The following is a 27,057-nucleotide window of genomic DNA, read 5'->3' on the forward strand; positions in this document are numbered from 1 at the left end:
TCTAAACCTAAAGAACTTCCTTGATTGGCCGAGATCGGAATATCAGAGAGAACTGAGGGATGATGGGTCACAGTATTACTTATAGTCATTGTTGGCCTGTTATATCTCGTCTCCCCCGTAAAAAATAGTGGGAAATTGAAGGTTCGGAGAAATTCCCCTCTGCTGCTCTTCTGCCTCTACCCCTACCTCTAATGCGTGGGGTGAATCGGTTTCGATTCTTTCGTTGGTATGGGTGATTGGAGGACGTATAGTCGCTTTCTGATAGTTCTTGTTCGTAAGAACTGATATCAGTCTCCGATCTGGAGTTTTGTTCAGTATATGCGCGATTCTCCTTGAAATCCAGGAGATCATGGCTAAATTGAAGGTGTTTTCTTTCTTTTATCTGATTCGTGAATTTTTCGATATTTGAATGCAGAATTTTTTCTTTGTTTGTAAATTCCGGATCAGACTGAAAGCGTTTTACAGACTCTATCTGGTCCTTCAACCGTTTTTGGTTATGTGCTAGGGTGGATTTTTCCTCCTCCAATAGGAGATTAATCAGGCGTAATGACGACTGCGTAGATTCCAATTCCCATTTCTTTAAGAATTCGGGATTTTGGAGTCTTTTAGGAGGTCGTATGGGGTTACGTAGACCTCTCGGAACGATTTGGGTTTCTGCGTACTTCTGAAGTCCCTGAACCTCCCACCAGTTACGAACGTATTCTCTATAATAGGTGGTTAGATCCTTAAAGCTTTTTTGCATTGAACTATCCTTTGATTGTGCCCTATATTCTCCCTCTGAGAATACAGAACCGGCATCGGTGAGCCAAAGTGCAGAATTTAGATCTTTCGATAGAAAACCTGCCATAGAAACAGACTAGAGAATCACAGGGGCAGAGCTTTGTCTGACTAAATCAAATTGGAGCCCTTCACAGTGACAGACAGACTAAAAGTAAAATTTAAAGATCCATGTGTACATACGGGCGATCAGACTATGAGGGAGGCTGCTGCAACATTTGTCCTCACTAATACACCCAGTTTGAGCCAAACAGCAGATTATAAACTGACTTCTTTTCCCTGTTTTCCCTTAGATCAGTGGAGTCGTCCTAACCCCTCCCACTATAACATCTGATTGGCTGATTCTCCACACCAACCCCCTTTAGGGTAGGGCTTCTTGGTATATCAGTAGCAGCACTCTGGGCTCACAAACATAATGCCTGAGCTCACCATCAGAGCTCCAGGCTCTACCACTTTTGTTATTTTATCTGAATGTGTGTGTGTTGGATCTAGGTCTCATATCTAGGCAGCAAAGACACTGCTCTGCTTATGCTACTATGCGCTGCCTAGAGACCTTGATAGAATGAAAGGGATCTGAAAAAAAGCTCTATGTAGCCTGGAACTCTATCTCTCTTTTTTGATAGACTAGTCCCAGGCTACTATATATCTATAGAGCTTATTATATGAACAAGTTGCAGACCGCTATTATTTCGCTATTTAGCGACCTTGTTCAAAGATTATTGGATGATGAACTAAGTATGGGTCTTGAATAATCCCCTACTTTCTAGTTCTGATCCCATTTCAATTCTTTGAGGTTAGTTGATGTGCAGTATTTCTCTATAAATCAATATATCTCCTGCACATCTCCTAACTAGCCTGCATGACCACACCAACAAAAATTTGACAGAGATTATATAACCCTCTATGTCCCAAAACACGATTGTGGTACTTTCTCAAAATCTGACAGAAAGTATTTAACCCTTCGTGTCCCAAAACACGATTGTGGCACTTTCTCTTAACTCTTTGTGTCCCAAAACAAGATTGTGGCACTTTCTCAAAATTGGACAGAAAGTATTTAACCCTTCGTGTCTCAAAACACGATTGTGGCACTTTCTCTCTCTCTCTTTCTCTTGAGTCTTCAACTCAATGAACCTGTCATATCGTATGGCATAACTCATACAATTGCTCCTGATGAACTACCAACAATCCTAGTAGGGAAACGCGTTGAGCAGTAATTATTCCTGAGCAAGTAATCATATTTCTACGAGCAGTAATTATTCTTGAGCAGTAATCACCCTTTCACATAATGAGAGTTCTTTCATTCTTCTCTCTTGAGTTATATGAGTTACATATTGAGCTATACTTATACTAAAGAGAGCTTACCGTTCTTTCCAAATGATATGGACTGATACTACTCTGAGCCAAATACTTGAGGTACTTTTATGGTTTCCTCAAATCATATTATTGGCTAAGTAACTATCAAATCCTGTAATCATCAACCTATCCGAATGTGACCACTTTGTTATAGACGGTCGCTACACTGATGCGTAACACTTTTCTTATAGTTTATAGGTACTGCGGCCCCGCTTTAGTGACCATTGGATTGATTAATCGCAAGTGATGATTAAACCAGTGCGATCTCCATACGTTTTTTGAGCAATTTTGCTCCAGTACCAAAGTGTCCCTAGACTTATATCTGATACCCGTAATTCTACTCATTAAATTACGGACTATCTGTTGCATCACTAGCGACTCTTCAGTCTCGTCTTTATCATAGCCTAGGTGGGGTGATTCTAATAACTCCATATACCCACCGAACTGTAATATTCTCTGTCTTTATGTTTGTCTTGTTCTTAGCCCAAGTCATTATTTTATGTTAGTCTTGAATAAAAGTTATATTTTAGTCTGTCTGTCACTGTGAAATAATCCACTAGTACCCCCAGGTCTTTTTCCATATCACTTTTCCCTAGCAGTACCCCATTTAGTGTATATTGGTGACATCTGTTTCTCCTGCCCATGTGCATAACCTTACATTTATCAACATTGAACTTCATTTGCCATTTTTCTGCCCAAGCTCCCAGCTTATCTTGGTCTGTTTGTAGCCGTACATTGTCCTCCGTTGCATTGATTATATTGTATAATTTTGTGTCATCTGCAAATATTGATATTTTGGTGTGCAGTCCCTCTATCAGGTCGTTAATAAATATATTGAACAGAATGGGGCCTAATACTGAACCCTGTGGCACCCCGCTAGAGACAGTGGCCCAATCAGAGTACGAACCATTTATTACCACCCTCTGCTTTCTATCATTGAGCCAATTCTTTACCCAGATACACACGTTTTCACCCAATCCGAGCTGTCATTTTATATCAGCCTATTATGCGGCATGGTGTCAAATGCTTTAGAGAAGTCCAGATATACGAGATCAATAGACTCTCCCAGGTCCAGCCTAGAGCTTACTTCGTTTTTCAGTAACAGTTTGCCACAGGATCTAGTAAGAAGGGGTAGGAACTTGTAATCTCCTGCAGTGTGTAAAAAGTTGGGATGTCGTCTTTAGCACATAATTTCATGCGGTTATGGTGCACAACTTTAGAAACCCTGGTTTTCTGGACTTCATATACATCTGTATCTGGATAGGGTATAGCTGTGATGGTATAGTGTTCTGGATCCCATAAAGAATCAAGTTTTCCTGAGCGCTGGAACTTTTTAAACCATACTTTGTCTCCAACTTGAAAGGGTTTGGCTTGTGCATGAAGATGGTAATCATTCTGTTGTCTCTGACGAACTTCATCCATATGCTGACCTACGTATCTGACAATTAAATTCCATACATCTGCAGTTGGAGCTGTTAAGTCCTGCCATCTATTCAGGTTTCTCTTCTATGTAATAATGCAGATGAGTGTGTAGAAATAACGGGTAGCCTCTTTATATAAACATCTACATGTAACTTCTTGATTGCAGGTTGGATTGCTATTCCCTAGCTACAGTTCTCTTGGTGATTCTCATAACCAGCATCTTGGTGAAGTATAGAAAGATGTTGATACAGAGGTCGGAGCTTCCTCCTGGACCAACTCCTCTTCCCATCATTGGTAGTCTACACAAGATGAACTTCAATGATATAGTGAAGTCCTTCCAGAATGTGAGTAAAGCGGGAAGCACATAGTAACTAGAGATGAGCGAGCACCAAAATGCTCGGGTGCTCGTTACTCGGGACGAAATTATCGCGATGCTCGAGGGTTAATTTCGAGTAACGAACCCCATTGAAGTCAATGGGCGACCCGAGCATTTTTGTATATCGCCGATGCTCGCTAAGGTTTTCATTTGTGAAAATCGGGGCAATTCAAGAAAGTGATGGGAACGACACAGCACGGATAGGGCAGGCGAGAAGCTACATGTTGGGCTGCATCTCACATTCACAGGTCCCACTATTAAGCCACAATACCGGCAAGAGTAGGGCCCCCCTCCCAACAACTGTTACTTCTGAAAAGCCCTTATTAGCAATGCATACCTTAGCTAAGCACCACACTACCTCCAACAAAGCACAATCACTGCCTGCATGACACTCCGCTGCCACTTCTCCTGGGTTACATGCTGCCCCCCCCCGCGCACAACGCAGTGTCCACAGCGCACACCAAAGTGTCCCTGCGCAGCCTTCAGCTGCCCTCATGCCACACCACCCTCATGTCTATTTATTAGTGCGTCTGCCAGAGGAACCGCAGGCACACACTGCAGAGGGTTGGCACGGCTAGGCAGCGACCCTCTTTAAAAGGGGCGGGGCGATAGCCCACAATGCTGTGCAGAAGCAATGAGAAATCCAATCCTGTGCCACCTCCATCTGGAGCTGCACATGTGGGCATAGCAATGGGGAACCTATGTGCCACACACTATTCATTCTGTCAAGGTGTCTGCATGCCCCAGTCAGACCGCGTTTTTTTATAAATAGTCACAGGCAGGTATAACTCCGCAATGGGAATTCCGTGTGCACCCACAGCATGGGTGGCTCCCTGGAACCCACCGGCGGTACATAAATATATCCCATTGCATTGCCCATCACAGCTGAGGTAACGTCGTGCTTAATGCAGGTGGGCTTCGGCCCACACTGCATGCCCCAGTCAGACTGGGGTTCTTTAGAAGTGGACACATGCAGTTACAACTCCGTGTGGACCGACAGCATGGGTGGGTGCCAGGAAGCCACCGGCGGTACATAAATATATCCCATTGCATTGCCCAACACAGCTGATGTAACGTCAGCTGTAATGCAGGTGGGCTAAAAAGTAATTGGATTACACTGTAGGCGAGGGCCCCCAAAAATTGGTGTACCAACAGTACTAATGTACCTGAGAAAAATTGCCCATGTCCAACCAAGAGGGCAGGTGAAACCCATTAATCGCTTTGGTTAATGTGGCTTAATTGGTAACTAGGCCTGGAGGCAGCCCAGTTAGAATAAAAATTGGTTGAGGTGAAAGTTTCAACGCTTTAATGAGCATTGAAACGTATAAAAATTGTTTACAAAAATTATATGACTGAGCCTTGTGGGCCTAAGAAAAATTGCCCGTTCGGCGTGATTATCTGAGGTTTCAGGAGGAGGAGCAGGAGGAGGAGGAGGAATATTATACACAGATTGATGAAGCAAAAAGGTCCCCGTTTTTGATCGTGATAAAGAACGATGCTTCCATCCGCGGGTGCAGCCTACGTATTGCTTAGGTATCGCTGCTGTCTGCTGGTGAAGAAGAGAAATCTGGGGAAATCCAGGCTTTGTTCATATTGATGAGTGTAAGCCTGTCGGCACTGTCGGTTGACAGGCGGGTACGCTTATCCGTGATGATTCCCCCAGCCGCACTAAACCCCCTCTCTGACAAGACGCTAGCCGCAGGACAAGCAAGCACCTCCAGGGCATACAGCGCGAGTTCAGGCCACGTGTCCAGCTTCGACACCCAGTAGTTGTAGGGGGCAGAGGCGTCACCGAGGACGGTCGTGCGATCGGCTACATACTCCCTCACCATCCTTTTACAGTGCTCCCGACAACTCAGCCTTGACTGGGGAGCGGTGACACAGTCTTGCTGGGGAGCCAGAAAGCTGGCAAAGGCCTTGGATAATGGTCCCCTGCCTGTGCTGTACATGCTGCCTGATCTCTGCGCCTCCCCTGCTACCTGGCCCTCGGAACTGCGCCTTCGGCCACTAGCGCTGTCGGATGGGAAGTTTACCATCAGTTTGTCCACCAGCGCCCTGTGGTATAGCATCATTCTGGAACCCCTTTCCTCTTCGGGAATGAGAGTGGAAAGGTTCTCCTTATACCGTGGGTCGAGCAGTGTGTACACCCAGTAATCCGTAGTGGCCAGAATGCGTGTAACGCGAGGGTCACGAGAAAGGCATCCTAACATGAAGTCAGCCATGTGTGCCAGGGTACCAGTACGCAACACATTGCTGTCCTCACTAGGAAGATCACTTTCAGGATCCTCCTCCTCCTCCTCCTGCCATACACGCTGAAAGGATGACAGGCAAGCAGCATGTGTACCCTCAGCAGTGGGCCAAGCTGTCTCTTCCCCCTCCTCCTCATGCTCCTCCCCCTCCTCCTCCTCCTCCTCAACGCGCTGAGATATAGACAGGAGGATGCTGTGACTATCCAGCGACATACTGTCTTCCCCCGCCTCCGTTTCCGAGTGCAAAGCGTCTGCCTTTATGCTTTGCAGAGAACTTCTCAAGAGGCATAGCAGAGGAATGGTGACGCTAATGATTGCAGCATCCCCGCTCAGCATCTGGGTAGACTCCTCAAAGTTTCCAAGGACCTGACAGATGTCTGCCAACCAGGCCCACTCTTCTGTAAAGAATTGAGGAGGCTGACTCCCACTACGCCGCCCATGTTGGAGTTGGTATTCCACAATAGCTCTACGCTGCTCATAGAGCCTGGCCAACATGTGGAGCGTAGAGTTCCACCGTGTGGGCACGTCGCACAGCAATCGGTGCACTGGCAGATTAAACCGATGTTGCAGGGTCCGCAGGGTGGCAGCGTGCGTGTGGAATTTGCGGAAATGTGCGCAGAGCTGGCGCACCTTTCCGAGCAGGTATGACAAGTGGGGGTAGCTTTTCAGAAAGCGCTGAACCACCAAATTAAAGACATGGGCCAGGCATGGCACGTGCGTGAGGCTGCCGAGCTGCAGAGCCGCCACCAGGTTACGGCCGTTGTCACACACGACCATGCCCGGTTGGAGGCTCAGCGGCGCAAGCCAGCGGTCGGTCTGCTCTGTCAGACCCTACAGCAGTTCGTGGGCCGTGTGGCTCTTCTCTCCTAAGCTGAGTAGTTTCAGCACGGCCTGCTGACGCTTGCCCACCGCTGTGCTGCCACGCCGCGTGACACCGACTGCTGGCGACATGCTGCTGCTGACACATCTTGATTGCGAGACAGAGGTTGCGTAGGAGGAGGGTGGTTTAGTGGAGGAAGCATACACCCCGCAGATACCACCACCGAGCTGGGGCACGCAATTCGGGGGGTGGGTAGGACGTGAGCGGTCCCAGGCTCTGACTCTGTCCCAGCCTCCACTAAATTCACCCAATGTGCCGTCAGGGAGATATAGTGGCCCTGCCCGCCTGTGCTTGTCCACGTGTCTGTTGTTAAGTGGACCTTGGCAGTAACCGCGTTGGTGAGGGCACGTACAATGTTGCGGGAGATCTGGTCGTGCAGGCCTGGGACGGCACATCCGGAAAAGTAGTGGCGACTGGGAACCGAGTAGCGCGGGGCCGCCGCCGCCATCATGCTTTTGAAAGCCTCCGTTTCCACAAGCCTATACGGCAGCATCTCTAGGCTGATCAATTTTGCAATGTGCACGTTTAACGCTTGAGCGTGCGGGTGCGTGGCGTCGTATTTGCGCTTGCGCTCAAACTGTGGTGCTAGCGATGTCTGGACGCTACGCTGAGAGACATTGCTGGATGGGGCCGAGGACAGCGGAGGTGAGGGTGTGGGTGCAGGCCAGGAGACGGTACTGCCTGTGTCCTGAGAGGGGGGTTGGATCTCAGTGGCAGGTTGGGGCACAGGGGGAGAGGCAGTGGTGCAAACCGGAGGTGGTGAACGGGCATCGTCCCACCTTGTGGGGTGCTTGGCCATCATATGCCTGCGCATGCTGGTGGTGGTGCCTCCCCAGCTGATCTTGGCGCGACAAAGGTTGCACACCACTGTTCGTCTGTCGTCAGGCGTCTCTGTGAAAAACTGCCACACCGTAGAGCACCTTGACCTCTGCAGGGTGGCAAGGCGCGAGGGGCCGCTTTGGGAACCAGTTGGTGGATTATTCGGTCTGGCCCTGCCTCTACCCCTGGCCACCGCATTGGCTCGGCCTGTGCCCACACCCTGACTTGGGCCTCCGCGTCCTCGCCCGCCTCCACGTCCTATAGGCCTACCCCTACCCCTCAGCATGGTGTATTAGCAGTAGTGCAGAAACAGAACGCTGTAATTAAATGTGCCGCTTATTGGCCTGTGGTTGGAGGCTGACTTCGTTTACGGAACCCCAGGAAATAATTTGGCGCGCGCCTGCTGTAACACTTAGCTGGCTGCATATTTATTTGGAGAACTACTACCCCCAGCAGACACGGACCCAGAACACTGAGCACAGTGACAGGCAGGCCAAATAGATTTTTTTCAAATATTTTTTTGAAAAGGACCACTGCGTATATTCAATCTATAATATATGTCTTCTGGCCCTGCCTACACAATTCTGTTCCTGGACTGTGTCACGGAACTGCAGTGTTGCACTGTTATTAACTGCAACAGACCGGTGATTTCAGAGCCAGGAAATAATTTGGCGCAAGCCTGCTGTAACACTTAGCTGGCTGCGTATTTATTTGGAGAACTACTACCCCCAGCAGACACGGACCCAGAACACTGAGCACAGTGACAGGCAGGCCAAATAGATTTTTTTTCAATATTTTTTTGAAAAGGACCACTGCGTATATTCAATCTATAATATATGTCTTCTGGCCCTGCCTACACAATTCTGTTCCTGGACTGTGTCACGGAACTGCAGTGTTGCACTGTTATTAACTGCAACAGACCGGTGATTTCAGAGCCAGGAAATAATTTGGCGCAAGCCTGCTGTAACACTTAGCTGGCTGCGTATTTATTTGGAGAACTACTACCCCCAGCAGACACGGACCCAGAACACTGCGCACAGTGACAGGCAGGCCAAATAGATTTTTTTTTCAATATTTTTTTCAAAAGGACCACTGCGTATATTCAATCTATAATATATGTCTTCTGGCCCTGCCTACACAATTCTGTCCCTGGAGTATTACTGCAGGGCGCAATGCTCTGCAAGGCCGATATACCAAAAAAAAAAAAAAAAAAGTGCAACACTGCTAAAAGCAGCCTCCACACTACTGCACACGGTTAGATGTGGCCCTAAGAAGGACCGTTGGGGTTCTTGAAGCCTACAATAACTCCTAACACTCTCCCTGCCTCCACACTTCTGTCCCTGGACTATTACTGCAGGGCGCAATGCTCTGCACGGCCGATATACCAAAAAAAAAAAATGTGCAACACTGCTAAAAGCAGCCTCCATACTACTGCACATGGTTAGATGTGGCCCTAAGAAGGACTGTTGGGGTTCTTGAAGCCTACACTAACTCCTAACACTCTCCCCACAGCAGCTCCAACACGATACCACTGTCCCTCAGCTATGTCACAACGCATCTGAGGCGAGCCGTGGGAGGGGCCGATTTTTATACTCGGGTGACACCTGATCTCCCCAGCCACTCACTGCAGGGGGGTGGTATAGGGCTTGAACGTCGCAGGGGGAAGTTGTAATGCCTTCCCTGTCTTTCAATTGGCCAGAAAAGCGCGCTAACGTCTCAGAGATAAAAGTGAAAGTAACCCGAACATCACATGGTACTCGTTACGAGTAACGAGCATCCCGAACACGCTAATACTCGAACGAGTATCAACCTCGGACGAGTACGTTCGCTCATCTCTAGTCGTGCAGGGCTGGGACGGCACATCGGGAAAAGTAGTGGCAACTGGGAACCGAGTAGCGCGGGGCCGCCGCCGCCATCATGCTTTTGAAAGCCTCTGTTTCCACAAGCCTATACGGCAGCATCTCCAGGCTGATCAATTTGGCAATGTGCACGTTTAACGCTTGAGCGTGCGGGTGCGTGGCGGCGTATTTGCACTCGCGCTCAAACAGTGGCGCTAGCGACGTCTGGATGCTGCGCTGAGAGACATTGCTGGATGGGGCCGAGGACAGCGGAGGTGAGGGTGTGGGTGCAGGCCAGGAGATGGTAGTGCCTGTGTCCTCAGAGGGGGGTTGGATCTCAGTGGCAGGTTGGGGCACAGGGGGAGAGGCAGTGGTGCAAACCGAAGGTGGTGAACGGCCTTCGTCCTACCTTGTGGGGTGCTTGGCCATCATATGCCTGCACATGCTGGTCGTGGTGGCTCCCCAGCTGATCTTGGCGCGACAAAGGTTGCACACCACAGTTCGTCGGTCGTCAGGCGTCTCTGTGAAAAACTGCCACACCGTAGAGCACCTTGACCTCTGCAGGGTGGCATGGCGCGAGGGGGCGCTTTGGGAAACAGTTGGTGGATTATTCGGTCTGGCCCTGCCTCTATCCCTGGCCACCGCACTGGCTCGGCCTGTGCCCACACCCTGACTTGGGCCTCCGCGTCCTCGCCTGCGTCCACGTCCTCTAGGCCTACCCCTACCCCTCAGCATGGTGTATTACCAGTAGTGCAGAAACAGAACGCTGTAATTAAATGTGCCGCTTATTGGCCTGTGGTTGGAGGCTGACTTCGCTTACGGAACGCCAGGAAATAATTTTGCGCAAGCCTGCTGTAACACTTAGCTGCCTACGTATGAATTAGGAGGACAACTACACCCAGCACAGACCCAGTACGCTGAGGACAGTCACAGGCAGCCCAAATAGATTTTTTTTCCCCAAATGTTTTTGCTAAGGCCCACTGCCTATATACACTGTATATGTCTTCTGTCCCTGCGTCACCACTACTGGCCCTGGAGTATGTCAAATAACTGCAGAGTGTTGCACTGTGGACTGGAATACAGCGGTGATTTAACAGCCAACACAGAGCCAGGAAATAATTTTGCGCAAGCCTGCTGTAACACTTAGCTGGCTGCGTATGAATTAGGAGGACAACTACACCCAGCACAGACCCAGTACACTGAGGACAGTCACAGGCAGCCCAAATAGATTTTTTTCCACAAATGTTTTTGCTAAGGCTCACTGCCTATCTATATATATAAAATTGAATGTATGTCTGTATGCGTGCGTGCGTGTCTGTCTGTCTGTTTGTCCTTTATGCGCTACTACACCATTCATCCGATCGCCATGAAACTTTGGGAAGTTGTTAAGTACACTCCTGGGAAGATTATAGGCATAGTACAACTATCTTACGATAAACGGCGCGCGCGGGCGCGCGAGCGTCGTCGAAAGTTACGCCCCCCCCCCACGTAGATCGTTTGATTTCCATCACTGGATGTCTGACAGCTAAAGCTGCATTGTGATGTCATTAAGGCTCTATTATAACACGTACAGAGCCACGTAGATCGTTCGATTTCCATCATTGCCACTAATTCTCTCACTTCCCGATGTCGTAGAAACATGAAATTTGGCACGAGCATTGACTATGTCATAAATAGGAAAAGGTAATGGGTCCCAACTCGATTATTCAATTCTATGCGCAAAAGAATTAGCGTCCAAATTTTACGTACGGAATCTAATTTTCTCGCTTCCCAAGGTCATAAAAACTCGAAATTTGGCGTGAGCATTGATTATGTCATAAATAGTAAAAGCTAATGGGTCCCAACTCCATTATTCAATTCTATGCGCCAAAGAATTGGCGTCCAAATTTTACGTGCGGAATCTAATTTTCTCGCTTCCCAATGTCATAGAAACTCAAAATTTGGTGTGAGCATTGATTATGTCATAAATAGTAAAAGCTAATGGGTCCCAACTCCATTATTCAATTCTATGCGCAAAAGAATTAGCGTCCAAATTTTACGTACGGAATGTAATTTTCTCACTTTCCGGTGTCATAGAAACGTGAAATTTGGCACGAGCATTGATTATGTCATAAATAGGAAAAGCTAATGGGTCCCAACTCGATTATTCAATTCTATGCGCAAAAGAATTAGCGTCCAAATTTTACGTACGGAATCTAATTTTCTCACATAGAAACTTGAAATTTGGCACGGGCATTGAATATGTCACAAATAGGAAACGCTAATGGGTCCCAACTCGATTATTCAATTCTATGCGCAAAAGAATTAGCGTCCAAATTTTACGTACGGAATCTAATTTTCTCGCTTCCCAATGTCATAGAAACTCGAAATTTGGCACGAGCATTGAATATGTCATAAATAGGAAAAGCTAATGGGTCCCAACTCGATTATTCAATTCTATGCGCAAAAGAATTAGCGTCCAAATTTTACGTACGGAATCTAATTTTCTCACATAGAAACTTGAAATTTGGCACGGGCATTGAATATGTCACAAATAGGAAACGCTAATGGGTCCCAACTCGATTATTCAATTCTATGCGCAAAAGAATTAGCGTCCAAATTTTACGTACGGAATCTAATTTTCTCGCTTCCCAATGTCATAGAAACTCGAAATTTGGCACGAGCATTGAATATGTCATAAATAGGAAATGCTAATGGGTCCCAACTCGATTATTTAATTCTAGGCGCAAAAGAATTGGCGTCCAAATTTTACGTACGGAATCTAATTTTCTCACTTCCCGATGTAATAGAAACTTGAAATTTGGCACGAGCATTGATTATGTCATAAATAGGAAAAGTTAATGGGAAGTTGTTGCGTACACTCCTAGGAAGATTACTGGCATAGTACAACTATCCTGCGATGGGTGGCGCGCGTGCGAGCGTCGTCGACAGTTATGCCCCCCCAGACAAAGATCGTTTGATTTCCATCTCAAGCACAAAAGCAAAAGGCATTACGAGCAACGGGATGCGTGTTCAACTACAAAATGATGCATCCACCGAACATATCACAAGACAATTCTAGGATATTGAGAATGCTGAGGTAAAATAAAAGCTGTGCTGTGATTGGTTGCTATATATTATACCGCTGAGGTAAAATGAATGCTGCGCTGTGATTTGTTGCTATTTTTTATATTGTTGAGGCAGAATAAAAGTTTCACTGTGATTGGTTGTTATTAGAGATGAGCGAACGTACTCGTCCGAGCTTGATATTCGTGCGAATATTACGGTGTTCGGGATGCTCGTTACTCGTAACGAATACCATGCGGTGTTCCGGTTACTTTAAGTTTCCTCTCTGAGACGTTAGCGCGCTTTTCTGGCCAATTGAAAGACAGGGAAGGCATTGCAACTTCCCCCTGTGACCTTCAAGCCCTATACCACCCCCCTGCTGTGAGTGGCTGGGGCGATCAGATGTCACCCGAGTATAAAAGTCGGCCCCTCCCGCGGCTCGCCTCAGATGTCTTGTGAGTTAGCTGAGGGAAAGTGCTGTTCTATTGGAGTTGCTGTAGGGAGAGTATTTGTAGTGAGTGTAGGCTTCAAGAACCCCAACGGTCCTTCTTAGGGCCACATCTACGTGTGTGCAGGCTGCTGTTAGCAGTGGAGAAATTTATTTTTTTCCTCAAAATCGGCAGTGCAGAGCATTGCACCCGGTATTAGGGACAGAAGTGGTGCTTAGGCAGGGAGAGTGTTAGGAGTGAGTGTAGCCTTCAAGAACCTCAACGGTCCTTTCTAGGGCCACATTTAACTGTGTGGAGTACTGTGCAGGCTGCTGTTAGCTGTGTTGCTTTTTTTTTCTTCTCAAAATCGGCGGTGCAGAGCATTGCACCCTCCATTGATACTACAGGCACAGAATTGTGTAGGCAGGGCCACAACACAGTTATTAGTCATTGAATAGACGCAGTGGGCCTTTTCTTTTTTAACAAAAGGGAAAAAAGTATATTTGCCCTGCCTCTGTCAGTCCTAAGGTCTCTGGGTACGTGTGTGCTTCGTGGAGAACGTAAAAAAATCAGACGCAACCAGCTACGGTTGAGTGCAGCCTTGCGCCAATTTCTTTCCTGCCTGGGAAATACCTGCTCTGCCACAGTTAATAACTCTGCAACAGTAAAGTTCTGTGACACTTTTACAGGGCCGCAACACAGTTATATTAGTCATTGAATAGACGCAGTGGGCCTTTTCTTTTTTAACAAAAGGGAAAAAAGTATATTTGCCCTGCCTCTGTCAGTCCTAAGGGTTCTGGGTACGTGTGTGCTGCGTGGAGAACGTAAAAAAATCAGACGCAACCAGCTACGGTTGAGTGCAGCCTTGCGCCAATTTCTTTCCTGCCTGGGAAATACCTGCTCTGCCACAGTTAATAACTCTGCAACAGTAAAGTTCTGTGACACTTTTGCAGGGCCGCAACACAGTTATTAAACTTATTATTCATTCACTAGAGGCAGTGGGCCTTTCCTTTTTAAAAAAAGTTAAAAAATTATATTTGGCCTGCAGGCTTGCGCCAATTTCTTTCCTGCCTGTGAAATCAAATCACTGGTAATACAGCATGCTGAGGGGTAGGGGTAGGCCTAGAGGACGTGGACGCGGCCGATGACGCGGAGGGCCAAGTGAGGGTGTGGGCACAGGCCGAGCCAGTGCAGTGGCCAGGGGTAGAGGCAGGGCCAGACCGAATAATCCACCAACTGTTTCCCAAAGCGCCCCCTCGCGCCTTACCACCCTGCACCGGTCAAGGTGCTCTACGGTGTGGCAGTTTTTCACAGAGACGCCTGACGACCGACGAACAGTGGTGTGCAACCTTTGTCGCGCCAAGATCAGCTGGGGAGGCACCACCAACAGCATGCGCAGGCATATGATGGCCAAGCACCCCACAAGGTGGGACGATGCCCGTTCACCGCCTCCGGTTTGCACCACTACCTCTCCCCCTGTGCCCCAACCTGCCACTGAGATCCAACCCCCCTCTCAGGACACAGGCACTACCGTCTCCTGGCCTGCACCCACACCCTCACCTCCGCTGTCCTCGGCCCCATCCAGCAATGTCTCTCAGCGTAGCGTCCAGACGTCGCTAGTGCCACTGTTTGAGTGCAAGCGCATGTACGACGCCACGCACCCGCACGCTCAAGCGTTAAACGTGCACATTGCAAAATTGATCAGCCTAGAGATGCTGCCGTATAGGCTTGTGGAAACGGAGGCTTTCAAAAGCATGATGGCGGCGGCTGCCCTGCGCTACTCGGTTCCCAGTCGCCACTACTTTTCCCGATGTGCCGTCCCAGGCCTGCACGACCATGTCTCCCGCATCATTGTACGCGCCCTCACCAACGCGGTTACTGCCAAGGTCCACTTAACAACAGACACGTGGACAAGCACAGGCGGGCAGGGCCACTATATCTCCCTGACGGCACATTGGGTGAATTTAGTGGAGGCTGGGACAGAGTCAGAGCCTGGGACCGCTCACGTCCTACCCACCCCCAGAATTGCGGGCCACAGCTCGGTGGTGGTATCTGCGGCGGTGTATGTTTCCTCCACTAAAGCACCTTCCTCCTCCTCCTCCTCCAACGCAACCTCTGTCTCGCAATCAAGATGTGTCAGCAGCACGTCGCCAGCAGTCGGTGTCACGCGGCGTGGCAGCACAGCGGTGGGCAAGCGTCAGCAGGCCGTGCTGAAACTACTCAGCTTAGGAGAGAAGAGGCACACGGCCCACGAACTGCTGCAGGGTCTGACAGAGCAGACCGACCACTGGCTTGCGCCGCTGAACCTCCAACCGGGCATGGTCGTGTGTGACAACGGCCGTAAGCTGGTGGCGGCTCTGCAGCTCGGCAGCCTCACGCACGTGCCATGCCTGACCCATGTCTTTAATTTGGTGGTTCAGCGCTTTCTGAAAAGCTACCCCCACTTGTCATACCTGCTCGGAAAGGTGCGCCAGCTCTGCGCACATTTCCGCAAATCCCACACGCACGCTGCCACCCTGTGGACACTGCAACATAGGTTTAATCTGCCAGTGCACCGACTGCTGTGCGACGTGCCCACACAGTGGAACTCTACGCTCCACATGTTGGCCAGACTCTATGAGCAGCGTAGAGCTATAGTGGAATACCAACTCCAACTTGCGCGGCGCAGTGGGAGTCAGCCTCCTCAATTATTTACAGAAGAGTGGCCCTGGTTGGCAGCCATCTGCCAGGTCCTTGGAAAATTTGAGGAGTCTACCCAGGTGGTGAGCGGCGATGCTGCAATCATTAGCGTCACCATTCCTCTGCTATGCATCTTGAGAAGTTCCCTGCAAAGCATAAAGGCAGACGCTTTGCGCTCGGAAACAGAGCCGGGGGAAGACAGTATGTCGCTGGATAGTCAGAGCACCCTCCTGTCTATATCTCAGCGCGTTCAGGAGGAGGAGGAGGAGCATGAGGAGCTTGGCCCACTGCTGACGGTACCCATGCTGCTTGCCTGTCATCCTTTCAGTGTGTATGGCCTGTATGGCGTGTATGGCCTGAGGAGGAGGAGGAGGAGGAGGAGGATCCTGAAAGTGATCTTCCTAGTGCGGATAGCCATGTGTTGCGTACAGGTACCCTGGCACACATGGCTGACTTCATGTTAGGATGCCTTTCTCGTGACCCTCGCGTTACACACATTCTGGCCACTACGGATTACTGGGTGTACACACTGCTCGACCCACGCTATAAGGAGAGCCTTTGCACTCTCATTCCCGAAGAGGAAAGGGGTTCGAGAATGATGCTATACCACAGGGCGCTGGTGGACAAACTGATGGTAAACTTCCCATCCGACAGCGCTAGTGGCAGAAGGCGCACTTCCGAGGGCCAGGTAGCAGGGGAGGCGCAGAGATCAGGCAGCATGTACAGCGCAGGCAGGGGAACATTCTCCAAGGCTTTTGCCAGCTTTATGGCTCCCCAGCAAGACTGTGTCACCGCTCCCCAGTCAAGGCTGAGTCGGCGGGAGCACTGTAAAAGGATGGTGAGGGAGTACGTAGCCGATCGCACGACTGTCCTCCGTGACGCCTCTGCCCCCTACAACTACTGGGTGTCGAAGCTGGACACGTGGCCTGAACTCGCGCTGTATGCCCTGGAGGTGCTTGCTTGTCCTGCGGCTAGCATCTTGTCAGAGAGTGTGTTTAGTGTGGCTGGGGGAATCATCACGGATAAGCGTACCCACCTGTCAACCGACAGTGCCGACAGGCTTACACTCATCAAGATGAACAAAGCCTGGATTTCCCCAGACTTCTCTTCTCCACCAGCGGACAGCAGCGATACCTAAGCAATACGTAGGCTGCACCCGCGGATGGAAGCATCGTTCTCTCTCACCATCCAAAACGGGGACATTTCTGCTTCATCAATCTGTGTATAATATTCCTCCTCCTCCTCCTCCTCCTCCTCCTGCTCCTCCCCTGAAACCTCACGTAATCACGCCGAACGGGCAATTTTTCTTAGGGCCACAAGGCTCACTCATATAATTTTTCTAAACAATTTTTATACGCTTCAATGCTCTTAAAAGCGTTGAAACTTTAACTTGAACCAATTTTTCGTTAAACTCGGCTGCCTCCCGGCCTAGTTACCACTTAAGCCACATTAACCAAAGCGATTAATGGGTTTCACCTGCCATCTTGGTTGGGCATGGCCAATTTTTACTGAGGTACATTAGTACTGTTGGTACACCAATGTTTTGGGGCCCTCACCTACAGTGTAATCATAGCAATTTGTATGTTCTTCGCCTGCACTCATGGTACAGAAGTGTGTGTGGGGTTGGCCTACACTTTAGCTACATAAATGTAACTTGGGCCTTGGCTATACTGCAGCTACTGAAATGGAACTAAGACTGCGCTCCCACTATACTGCTGCTTCGGAATTGTTACTGAGGCCTGTGTAGGCTGCTACTATTACTGAAATGGAACTAAGACTGTGCTCCCCCTATAATGCTGCTAGTGATATGTTAGTGGGGCCTGTCGCTAATGCTACGGCTGAAATGTTACTAATTCTGGGCTCTGCCTATACCGCTGCTAATGGTATGTCTCTGTGTGGAAACAGAGGCTTCCCAAAGACATGATGGCGGCGAGGCCATTTCCCACCAACGCTGTTACTGTTAAGGTGCATATAACCACGGACACGTGGAGAGGACACGTAGTGCCTCCAAAACATCCCCCGCCACGGCCCACTTAATCCTGGCCACATTCCGAAAACCAACAAAATAAAACCGCGCTACTAGGTCCGCAGTCACCACCACATTACCACCAACGCGGTTACTGTTAAGGTACATATTACCAGTCTGACTGGGGCATGCAGTGTTGGCCGGAGCCCACCTGCATTAAGCACGACATTACTACCTCAGCTGTGTTGGGCAATGCAATGGGATATTTCTATGTACCGCCGGTGGCTTCCTGGCACCCACCCATGCTGTGGGTCCACAGGGAATTATAAATGCATCTGTTTCCACTTGTAAAGAACCCCTTGTCTGACTGGGGCATGCAGTGTGGGCCGAAGCCCACCTGCATTAAGCACGACATTACTACCTCAGCTGTGTTGGGCAATGCAATGGGATATTTCTATGTACCGCCGGTGGCTTCCTGGCACCCACCCATGCTGTGGGTCCACAGGGAATTATAAATGCATCTGTTTCCACTTGTAAAGAACCCCTGTCTGACTGGGGCATGCAGTGTGGGCCGAAGCCCACCTGCATTAAGCACGACATTACTACCTCAGCTGTGTTGGGCAATGCAATGGGATATTTTTGTGTATCGCTGGTGGGTTCCAGGGAGCCACCCATGCTGTAGGTGCACACGGAGTTTAACCTACATGTGTCCACTTGTAAAGAACCCCAGTCAGACTGGGGCATGCAGTGTGGGCTGAAGCCCACCTGCATTAAGCACGACATTACTACCTCAGCTGTGTTGGGCAATGCAATGGGATATTTCTATGTACCGCCGGTGGCTTCCTGGCACCCACCCATGCTGTGGGTCCACAGGGAATTATAAATGCATCTGTTTCCACTTGTAAAGAACCCCAGTCAGACTGGGGCATGCAGTGTGGGCCGAAGCCCACCTGCATTAAGCACGACATTACTACCTCAGCTGTGTTGGGCAATGCAATGGGATATTTTTATGTACCGCCGGTGGGTTCCAGGGAGCCAACCATGCTGTCGGTCGACAGGGACTTCACAATAGGGACCTGCCTGTGTCTATGAATTAAAAAGCCCGGTCTGACTGGGGCATGCAGAGACACCTTGACAGAATGAATAGTGTGTGGCACATAGGTTCCCCATTGCTATGCCCACGTGTGCAGCTCCTGATGGCGGTGGCACAGGATTATATTTCTCATTGCTTCTGTACAGCATTGTGGGCTATCGCCCCGCCCCTTTTAAAGAGGGTCGCTGCCTAGCCGTGCCAACCCTCTGCAGTGTGTGCCTGCAGTTCCTCGTCATGGCAGACGCACTTCTAAATAGACATGAGGGTGGTGTGGCATGAGGGCAGCTGAAGGCTGCGCAGGGACACTTTGGTGTGCGCTGTGGGGGGGAGGGGGGTGGTTGGGCAGCATGTAACCCTGGAGAAGTGGCAGTGGAGTGTCATGCAGGCAGTGATTGTGCTTTGTTGGAGGTAGTGTGGTGCTTAGCAAAGGTATGCCATGCTAATGAGGGCTTTTCAGAAGTAAAAGTTTTTGGGAGGGTGGGGGGCCCACTCTTGCCGCTATTGTGGCTTAATAGTGGGACCTGTGAACTTGAGATGCAGACCAACATGTAGCCCCTCGCCTGCCCTATCCGTTGCTGTGTCGTTCCCATCACTTTCTTGAATTGCCTAGATTTTCACACAAGGAAACCTTAGCGAGCATCGGCGAAATACAAAAATGCTCGGGTCGCCCATTGACTTCAATGGGGTTCGTTATTCGAAACGAACCCTCGAGCATCGCGAAAAGTTCGTCCCGAGTAACGAGCACCCGAGCATTTTGGTGCTCGCTCTTCTCTAGTTGTTATTTCTCTTACTGCTGACGTAACATGAAAGCTGCAGTGTGATTGGTTGCCATATATTATACCGCTGAGGTAACATGAAAGCTGTGCTGTGATTGGTTGCTATATATTATACTGCTGAGGTAACATGAAAGCTGCTGTGCTGTGATTGGTTGTTATATATTATACCGCTGAGGTAACTTGAAAGCTGCGCTGTGATTGGTTGTTATCTAGATATATAAAAACGAATGTATGTATGTCTATCTTCGCAGCAGCGCGCGACGTGTACGCTAGTATTCATTAAATATGTCTTCTGTCCCTGCCTAACCACCACTTCTGGCCCTGGAGTATGAATAATTACTGCAGGGCGCAATGCTCTGCACGGCCGATATACAAAAAAAAAAAATGTGCAACACTGCAAAAAGCAGCCTCCACAGTACTGCACACGGTTAGATGTGGCCCTAAGAAGGACCGTTGGGGTTCTTGAAGCCTAAAATACTCCTAACACTCTCCCTATAGCAGCTCCAGCACCAACAGCACTTTCCCTCCTCTATGTTAGAACGCATCTGTGGCGAGCCGCGGGAGGGGCCGATTTATATACTCGGGTGACACCTGATCTCGCCAGCCACTCACTGCAGGGGGGTGGTATAGGGCTTGAACGTCGCAGGGGGTCGTTGTAATGCCTTCCCTGTCTTTCTATTGGCCAGAAAAGCGCACTAACGTCTCAGAGATGAAAGTGAAAGCAACTCGAACATCGCGTGGTATGCGTCACGAGTAACGAGCATCTCGAACACGCTAATACTCGAACGAGTATCAAGCTCGGACGAGTACGTTCGCTCATCTCTAATAGTAACGCTTCTTAAAGAAAGTTAGTAGATAAGTGGAAGAAATTAAGGTAGCACTCATGTAATGTCAGAACTGAAGTGACTCATTCATTAATGTACTATTTCTGCTCTTTCAGTCTTTCTGAAGAAGACAATCGCACAGTCAGACCTTGCCTTAAAAATTACTTGAGGACCACCTTATAGGGGTTATCTGTGGCTTTTTTTTTTTATTGATGTCCTTTTCTTAGGATAACTCTGTTTGCCAGAGCTGCTGTGCATTGAACCTAGAACAGTTCTGTATATTGTGCAGTGGCCTGAAAAAATACTGCAAGCTCACTCCCATTTACTGAGTAGTTTATCCATAGCTATAAAAATGCATATATGACAAAATGCCATTATAGTTTACTCAATAGAACTTCCCAGGGAAAAGAATTCTCCATGGTTATCTATGGAACATTATCAAAGTATCCAATCAGATCATAACTTGTCATGTAGAATTAATTCTGTTTTCTCTCCTAGTTGTCAAAAATATATGGTGACATATTTACAGTTTATGAAAGGAGTCAACCAGTTATCGTGTTATGTAGTTATAAGGCCATCAAAGAGACTTTCATTGATAAATCAGATGAATTCTGTGGCTTATCCTACATTCACGGACTTTACCAAAGGAGGGGGTGAGTAATGAATCAGGCATAGATTACATTTATTGGATCCTGGTATATCAGTTACTTTTTCTTTCATCACACTTGAAGGATGGTTAGACACTTCCCTCTTATTAGGGTTCCAGCAGAATCAAACAAATAGGGATAGTGATGAACATAAACCAATGATCTGCATTTAAAGGGGTTGTCTACTTTTCCACTTTGAACAATTTATTTACACCAGCAAGCTGATCACTAGATGTTTCACTCCTTGAATGCTGAGCCATCAACTGCAATCTGTGGGAAAACCTGATACCAACTGTTCAGCTCCCCCGCAGCAGCACAACCGCAGAGGAAATTAAGTATTGTACATCAAATCAATGGGCTGTCCATTGTACAGTTTTGATGGGTCCTTCAAAGCAAAATACACTCTTGCTAATTGAGGAGGTTCTGAAAGGGACTTCCTCTCTCTTCACTAAGCATTCCTTAATAGGGTATTTTGTCTAATGGCCATAGGAAGGTTTTAAGCAGATAATTTCGACCACAGTAAATAGATTTTTATATAAATCAAAGTTAATAAGCAGGAATGTTTTTCAGAAATCCCACATTTTGATTGAAAAAATAATTATTTTGAGGATGCAGCAGTTTATTTGGCATTGTCAGTGATATTCTTGACTATTCCTTCATCACTGTGGGTACATGAGGTCTATATGTATTATAATAAAGACTTATTGGTGACTTTCATATAACTAAGAAAGGATTTACTTTTACATTAACTTTTTTATTGTATCACAGAGTTTGTATTCAGTAATGGTGAAAAATGGAAGGAACTGAGACGTTTTTCCACGCAAACACTGGGTAATTTTGGAGTTGGAAAACGTAGCTTTGAGGAGAGGATACAGGAGCAGGCCCAATATCTGACTGATGTGCTGAGAAAAGCAAATGGTAAAGTTTAATTATTAATATACCTCATGTACTTGTTTCCCCTGACCTTAGGCATTCCAGATTTCAAGATAAGACTTATATTTTCAAATTATTTACTTAATATAATAATTACTAACATTTACATTCCAAGATGATTGCTGATGATTTTTATTCCTTGAAAAAAATGGATGTTGAACACCGGGCCAGCATGATACTAAATTGTGCTTTATGTGGAACCTTTTGTCGGCAGTCGGCACTCTTTATATAATGTTATCATACACTGTACAAATAGTGCCAGGTAAACTGTACACAGCACGGTGTCAAATAATAGTGCTATACACTGAGCTACCACTGCATTAGAAACATCTACTCAATAACGGGTTGGTCCATCTTTTAGGGCAATCAAGACTTTCAGATGTTGGGGAAAAGATTCCAAAAATCGTGTTCCGCCAATCATTCGCTATAGATCCAAGCTTATCATAGAATCATGGAATAGTAGAGTTAGAAGGGACCTCCAGGCTCATCTGGTCCAACCCCCTGCTCAGTGAAGGATCACTAAATCATCCCAGATGACAGATATTTGTCCAACCTTTGTTTGAACACTTCCATTGAAGGAGAACTCGCCACCTCCCGTGGTAACCTGTTCCACTCATTGATTACCCTCACTGTCAGAGGGTGTTTGCTAATATCTAATTTGTGTCTCCTCCCTTACAATTTCATCCATTTGCTACTAGTTTTTCCTTGTGCAAATGAGAATAGAGCTGATCCCTCTGTACTGTGACAGCCCTTCGGATATTTGTAGACAGCTATTAAGTCTCTGCTTAGATTTTTTTTGTAAGCTAAATATTCCCAGATCCTTTAACTGTTTCTCGTAGGACATGATTTGCAGACCGCTCACCATCTTGGTAACTCTTTTCGGAACTTGCTCCAGTTTGTCTATGTCTATTTTAAAGTGGTCTGACTAAGGAAGAGTAGAGGGGAATAATTACCTCACGTGATCTATGCTTCTCTTAATACATCCTAGAATTGAGCTTGCCTTTTTAGCTGCTGCATCACATTGTTGACTCATGTTCAGTTTATGATCTATTAGTATACCCAAGTCTTTTTCACATGTGTTGCTGTTTGGACCAATTCCTCCCATTCTGTATGTGCTTTTTTCATTTTTCTTGCCCAGATGTAGGACTTTGCATTTCTCCTTGTTAAATACTATTCTGTTAGTTGCTGCCCACTGTTCAAGCTTTTCTAGATCTTTTTGAATACTCTCTCTCTCTCTTTCCTAGTGTTAGCTATCCCTCCTAGCTTTGTGTCGTCTGCAAATTTGATCAGTTTCCCCTCAATTCTCTCCTCCAGATCATTTATGCAAATGTTGAACAACACTGGGCCTAGGACAGAGCGTTGTGGTACCCCACTTGATACATTCTTCCACTTAAATGTGAAGCCATTTATGATCACTCTTTGAGTATGATCACTCAGCCAGTTGTGAATCCACCTAACAGTTGCCTTGTCAATCACATATTTGGTCATTTTTTCAATAAGTATGGTATGAGATACTTTGTCAATTGCTTTACTAAAGTTAAGATATACTATATCCACCACATTTTCCTGATCAACTCAGTCGGTGATCCTGTCATAGAAGGAAATTAGATTTGTATGGCATGACTTGTTTGTTACAAACTCATGCTGCCTCTGGTTAATTACTCCATTTTTATCTAAGTACTTGCATACAGGCTGTTTACTTTGTTTAAAGATCTTTCCCGCTATAGAAGTCAGGCTCACAGGTCTGTAGTTTCCAGGATCCACCTTCTTCCCTTTTTGAAGATAGCGACAACATTCGCCCCTTTCCAATCTTCTGGGACTTCTCCTGTTCTCCAGGAATTTTCAAAGATTATGGCGAGTGGTTCAGCAATAACCTCCACTGCTTCCTTTTAGTATCCTAGGATGTAATTTATCTGGACCTTGAGACTTGAATTCATTTAAGTTAGCTAAGTGTTTCCTCACCATCTCTCTGCTTGTAGATAGCCTGCATTCTTTTATTCCCTCAATAGCACAGGGAAGATCAGTTGATGTTCCATCTACTTTCTGAGAGAAAACAGATACAAAATAGGAATTTAAAAGTTCAGCCTTCAGAAGATCATTCTTAACCAATAACCATTTTCATCTTCAAAGCATCCAATAACCTCTTTAAATTTTCTTTTGCTTTTGGCATACCCCCAAATCCTTTTTTATTGCTTTTGGCCTCTGTTTCAAGCCTCAATTCATTAGGTTTAGCTGTTCTGACACTTGCCCTACAGTTTCAGTAGACCACATTATATTCTTCTTTAGATATTCCCTTCTCTTTCAATTTGATCAATATATTTTTCTGTTTTTAACATATGTGCACGTTCTGTGTTCATCCATCCTGGTCTCTTTAAATGCTTCCCATTCTTGCTTCCTTTAGGGATTGTTAATGATTGTGCTTTAAGAATCTCATTTTGCAATATTTCCCAACCTTCTTGGATATTTATGTTCATAAGAACATCCAGCCATTGGATTCTTCCTACCCTCTTTATGATTTCATTAAAATCTGCCTTTCTGAAATCCAACTTTGAGGTCTGAGTTTTCTCAGGTCTTACTCTACTTTTTATCCAAAATTCAAGGATAGCATGATCACTGCCTCCTAAGATCCCAGCCACCCTTATTTTCTCATCCATTTCCTCCCTGTTGGTAAGAATTAGGTCCAAGATAGCAGATACCCTTGTTTTCTCCTCTATCTTTTGGAAGATAAAGTTGTCAGCAAGAGCAGATAAGAATTTGTTGGATCCATTACTTTTACCTGAGAGAGATTTCCAACAAATGTCTGGATAGTTAAAATCTCCCATAATCATTATGTCATGCTTTTTTGAGAGCTTGGCCATTTGATGTAGAAAGATTTGATCAATATCTTCTACTTGTCGAGGTGACCTATAGGAAATACCTACAATGGTGTCCTTTCTGTTCTCTCCTTGTATTCTTACCCAAACAGTTTCTACAGCACTACAATGCTCTGAAGCTTGAGTCACTGTGGAGATTAATGTTTTCCTAACATACAACACAATACCTCTTCCCCTTTTTTAGGTCTGTTTCTTATAAATAAGTTGTATCCTTCAAGCCTTGTATTCCAATCATTTGTATCATTCCACCAAGTTTCCGTGATGCCCATGACATCATATTTCTCTTCCTGCGAAATTTAATTTTTTGTTAGCCATTAAAAGGTATCATATCTACAAGCCATGATAAGACTCTGCTTCTGTGAACCTTGAGCTATTGATTTGCTTATTTTTATTTGTGGTTTTAGGATCCCCAATAGATCCCAATTACCCTTTACTATGTTCTGTGTCCAATGGAATCTGCTCTATTTTGTTTAGCAACCGGTTTAAATATGAAGATGAAAATTTCCAAAAAGTTGTGAAATATATTTAAGACAATCTCCGACTCATGAGTTCATGCTGGGGAGCAGTAAGTATAACCTTAGATTTCAAAGGAATATCCAAATTGTTGCATTTCAGGTTTCTGCCCATGCAGTTGCCATAGTCCTGTGCATGAAGCCTATGGTTTGCCATATGTAGCCTCCATGAGAACGCTTACTTTATTATTATTTTATCTTGACGCCACCAGGAAGTCCTGGTGGAGCCAAGATTGACGGGGGTGATGCCCCCTGATGCTGATTGGATACACAGCAGGGTGGCCTGTAGGTCCTGGAAGCCATTATAATTTGCTGAAAAAGGCATACAGCAGCACCAGCTCCAACTCCAAGGGGCTTCCTCGTCACCGACCCAGAAGGAGTAACCACCCTCAGTGTTGTAGCGCAGCACGGGCTGAGGCGGGGGAAGGCGCCGTGAAGCGCCTTTTCCTGCACTGGCGGCACAGCCCCAGAAAAAGCCCCCCCCCCACCTCTCCCACCCGATGTAACTTTCAAATAGCGGCTGTTGCAGGGAGGCCACAGGGCCATGGGGAGAAACACTCAAAACCGGCGGCTGCACAGTCCAGCAGCACACGCCGACGGCGGGCCAGAAGCGCCTCACACCCCCCTCCCCGATGTAACTTTGAAATCGCGGCCGCTGCAGGGAGGCCACAGGGCCAGTGGAAGAGACACTCACAGCCGCTGGCTGCACCGCCAAGGAGCACAGAAGGGATCACACAGCTGTGTAGCCCAGTCGCTTGCATGGATGAGAACACCAGGGACCCAACATTGTTAGGGGACTGCCATATGGACTGTGACTCCCTAAAGCAGGGAGCCAATAGTGGACAGTGACACCGAGCTAGGTAACAGGGGCGCAGCACAGCAGCAGGTAAGAGAGGGGGAGCTCGGCTCACTTACATGGGACGCCACTTCAGCCCCTCATCCATTGCGGCACCTTGTAGAACCTTTAGCTATTCCACCAATCGGGAGCTAGGTGTGTGACAGGGGCGTTTTCCCTGTCAAACCTCTAGCTTCCGGTGGCGTCAAGATACGATAATACCGCTTACTTGCTATTCCTCTTGGTTAACTGTTGACAGAACTATATTGCAGAGCAGGCTGTATTTATTTGCACAAAAAAGTAGAAGAAAATTAATGTACTTTGAATCAAAATTAACAATCAGTTTTTCAGCTTATTTACGGTATTTTTATGCTTTCCCCTTTCTGATTGTTTTCGTCTCTATTGTGTGTCCCTACTAGTTTGTCACCTGTTGCGTCCTAAGAACGTGCAACCTCAATAACATAAATCAACGGCACAACTGTGCAAAACGAAACAAAAACTAAAGGGGAATGCTCTCCCTATCATCCCCTAACCCGGGAGGGGGACCTGCCTACTCGGCAGACCGACCGCGCTGATAAGTGCGAGCCTGCACTCGAACCTGGGCCACTGACCAGTCCCTCACTGGGGGCCCTAGCACAAAACAGAATGAGACACAAAACCAAACAGTAAAGAACTTAGCTTCAAATGAAGAGCTTCCAACATAGGACTGAAGTGAATTGACCAGCACAGGAG

At 47.1% G+C, this 27,057-nt stretch overlaps 1 pseudogene; it reads left to right on the forward strand.

Moving 5' to 3' along the window:
- Positions 1-3,333: 3,333 nt before the first annotated feature.
- LOC136581082 (cytochrome P450 2F2-like) overlaps positions 3,334-27,057 on the forward strand; it is a 66,885-nt pseudogene continuing 43,161 nt past the window's right edge.

The sequence above is a fragment of the Eleutherodactylus coqui genome, chromosome 10, assembly GCF_035609145.1.
Source record: "Eleutherodactylus coqui strain aEleCoq1 chromosome 10, aEleCoq1.hap1, whole genome shotgun sequence".
In the NCBI taxonomy this organism is placed as follows: Eukaryota; Metazoa; Chordata; class Amphibia; order Anura; family Eleutherodactylidae; genus Eleutherodactylus; species Eleutherodactylus coqui.